General features: G+C 38.9%; 1 pseudogene; it reads left to right on the top strand.

Annotated features, from left to right (window-relative positions):
- Positions 1 to 903: 903 nt before the first annotated feature.
- LOC147273451 (dynamin-related protein 4C pseudogene) lies at positions 904 to 3,394 on the top strand (annotated as a pseudogene).
- Positions 3,395 to 3,826: the final 432 nt, after the last annotated feature.

Raw genomic sequence — 3,826 nt, 5'->3', positions numbered from 1 at the left:
TGTGACTGCAACACCATGTGACATGGTAACGTAGTCAGAATCACTATTACCTTCTTTTTTTTTGGTAAGAAAATCATTATTACCTATTTGGCTATTTGTTAGATTTATTCCACTTTTTTACAGCCCTTAGAGTATCTATATATAATATGCATAAATAAAGAAGGGGCGGATCCGTGATATCTTATTTTTTACACAATATTTAAATAAGGCCTACTTATATAAGGTTTTCAACAATCCGAACTGTCTATTTTTTATGTGTTTATTAAAAAATCATCGTTGTAAAAATTAGATAAATAAGAAACCATTAAACTATCTAACTTTGATCAAGCAAATAGACGAACAAAATAAATACTTGAAATGATTGAAATGATGACTATTTAATCTTTATAGATAAATGATTTCAGATTTACTTAATTTTTTATGAAGTTGATATTTTAATAAAGATCTAAAAAATATACGGTTTAGATAGTTGAAATTCTATATAAAATATGACACATTTAAATATTATGTCAAAACTTGCATAAAAAATAGGATGCTGGAAATGTCCTTGTTCAAGAAGGTCCTTCTCCACGAAGGTTAAAAAGCACAATGTTATTAAGAAGGTCCTTCCCCAAGAAGGTGCTTCTCCAAGAAGGTTAAAAAGCACAATGTTGGTGATTCAGAATCTTTATTATAGCCGTTCGAGGTTTGCTTTATTCCACTATTTCACATCTCTTAGACTAGATTGAATGATTCAACCAATAGGTTACAATGGTACACGTGACCAGCTCCATCAGAGGAGCACTTTATCGTACAATTTCCCAACAAAAGTGTACGACTAAAGACTAAAGACTAAAGACTAAAGAATTTAGTGGCCAAAAATAAAATAAAAAAAAAGACTAAAGAATTTGAGTGGGAATCAATTGTTCCAAAAGAGTGTGAATGGGAAAATCCAATTCATGACACAAAAGTGTAAAGAGTGTAACTGTGTAAGTAGGAAACAATTCATAAGACAAAAGTCAAGGGCATCCCTGAGGAGATAGGCATTGTAGCAGCTCTGCAGCTTGCCATTGTGTTGTCATTAAATATTGAAGTGACTGCTTCATTTTTACTTCCAAGGACTTCTTCTTCTTCTTCTTCTCTTCTCTAACCAGACTAGCCAAGTTTCAAAAGAAATTATGAGTGACTGCAAAACCAAACCAAGTTTCACCATGAATGTAGAAGATGAAGGCTCATCATCAGTAACACAAGAACAACATCATGCACCTATTGTGTCATCCTACAATGACAAAATCCGTCCTCTGCTTGATGCAGTTGACAAGCTTCGAACCCTCATGGTTATGGAGGAAGGGATTCAGCTCCCCACCATTGTTGTGGTGGGCGACCAGTCCTCTGGAAAATCCAGCGTCCTTGAATCACTTGCCGGCATCAGCCTCCCACGTGGCCAAGGCATCTGTACCAGGGTGCCCCTTATCATGAGGCTCCAACACCACTCCGAACCTGAACCAGAGCTTTCCTTGCACTACAATGACAAGGTTGAACGTACTGATGAGGGCCACATTCCTGAGGACATTATCAATGCCACGAATTCGATTGCAGGGGAAGGTAAGGCAATTTCTAAAGCCCCATTGACTCTGTTGGTGAAAAAGAATGGTGTTCCGGATTTGACCATGGTGGATCTCCCTGGAATCACTAGAGTTCCTGTTCGTGGCCAGCCTGCGGATATTGAATTCCAAATCAAAGATATGATCATGGACTATATAAAACCAGACGAGAGCATCATTCTCAATGTGTTGGCTGCGAATGTTGATTTCACCACCTGTGAATCGATCAAGATGTCGCAGATGGTGGATAAAACTGGTGAGAGGACTCTGGCTGTGGTTACCAAGGTGGATACGGCACCTGACGGGCTACTAGACAAGGTTACATCAGATGATGTCAACATTGGTCTTGGTTATGTCTGTGTAAGGAATCGGATTGGTGATGAAAGCTATGCGGAGGCAAGGGCTATTTCTGACCGACTCTTTGAAACTGATCCTCGGCTTTCAAAGATTGACAAATCTATGGTTGGGATTTCAGTTTTGGCCCAAAAGTTGGTGCAAATTCAAGCCACTAGCATTGCTAGACTCTTGCCGGAGATTGTGAAGAAGATCAATGACAAGCTGAGTCATTATCTCTCGGAGCTCAACAAAATGCCAAAGAGCCTGTCTTCTGTTTCTGAGGCCATGACTGCTTTTATGCAGATCATTGGGTTGTCGAAAGAATCGCTTAGGAAAATTCTTATGAGAGGGGAGTTTGATGAGTACCCAGATGAGAAACACATGCATTGCACTGCTCGGCTGGTGGAGATGCTCAATCAGTATGCACACGAACTCCACAGCTGTGCTGAAAGCGACCCCAAAGGTAATTTCTTGATTGAGGAGATTAAGATTTTGGAGGAATCAAAAGGCATTGGCCTTCCAAATTTTGTTCCCCGGAATGCTTTTCTTGTTATTTTGCAGGGTAAAGTGAAGGGAATTTCAAGCATTCCTATCAGGTTTGTTGAGAAGGTGTGGAATTACATTGAGGAAGTGGTTCTTTCTGTGTTAATGCATAATGTAGAGAACTATCATCAGCTTCAGATGTGTACTAGACGAGCTGGCCATAGTCTAATTGCCAAGATGAAAGAAAGGTCGATTAAGTGGATGGAGGAGATTGTAGAAATGGAGAAGCATACTGATTATACATGTAATCCAGAATATGTATCTGAATTGCAAAGGCTGATGTGTGGACAGAATGAATTCATCAGGACAGTCTTAGATGATAGCAATCGCTCTGAGATAACAGTAGAGGGTATTGGGGCGGTTCAAGTTGGAGTTCTTCAGCAGTACCGACATGTTGATCTATCTCAGGCTTTTGACTTGAAAATGCGGATTACTGCGTATTGGAAGATTGTTCTGAGGAGGTTGGTTGATTGCATGGCATTGCATTTGCAGCTGAGTGTTGCAAACCTAGTGAACAAAGACATAGAGATGGAGATTGTGAATGAGTTCATGGGGCCTTATGGTGGTGGGATTGAGAGGATGTTGGAGGAATCTCCATCAGTTGCAGCGAAGCGTGAGAAGCTAAAGAAGAGCATCAAAAAGCTCAAGGATTCTAAAGAGGTTGTGAGTAAGATCATGGATGGCATTATTACTTATAGTGATTAACTTGTGGTTTGCTGAAGTATTGTGGTCTGTTTGTAGTCTTAATAGAAAATGAAAGAGCAATTGTCTAATGCAGTTGCTGAGTATGGGTAGTAGTAGTAGTACGTTTCGTGGATTTCCTAGTGTTTGTTAATCTTTGTAATTCTTTTCTTTTGGTTTGAAGTGTTTGCTAATCTAGTTATCTTAGGTTTGTCAAGTCTTTTATTAATGTATGTTGTTGATTTGCTGCTAATCCTAGTGTTGTGCTGCTTTATTTGTACCATTGTTTCTTTTCTTTTCCGTAAATAAACAATCTATTAAACCAAAGAAAGAATTACAAAGGGAAAAGCCCAGCATAAACAGCCACCAGAAATAGCAAAGCTGAAACAAAGAAAAGAAAAACCCAAGCAGCCAATAAGGCAGTAACAATCAAATGAACACAGCAACCACCAACTAGTTTTAGAGACAGCTAGTTGAGCCAATTAACAACACAAGAAATTAATAAAAGCTCAGACCCAAAGAGAAAACAACACTATAAGTATAAACGATCAACCAGAGTACAACCCAACAAAGTCCTCAAGAAGGTTCCACTCTTGTATTCATTCATAACTACCATAGCTCAATGATCACTAACAACTCAACCCCCACATTGGGTTCATGTAAAATATCCATTGCAAATACTG

This window comes from Dryas octopetala, chromosome 9 (assembly GCF_963921425.1).
Source record: "Dryas octopetala chromosome 9, drDryOcto1.1, whole genome shotgun sequence".
Taxonomy (NCBI): Eukaryota; Viridiplantae; Streptophyta; class Magnoliopsida; order Rosales; family Rosaceae; genus Dryas; species Dryas octopetala.
This window is presented reverse-complemented; position numbering and strand designations above follow the sequence as displayed.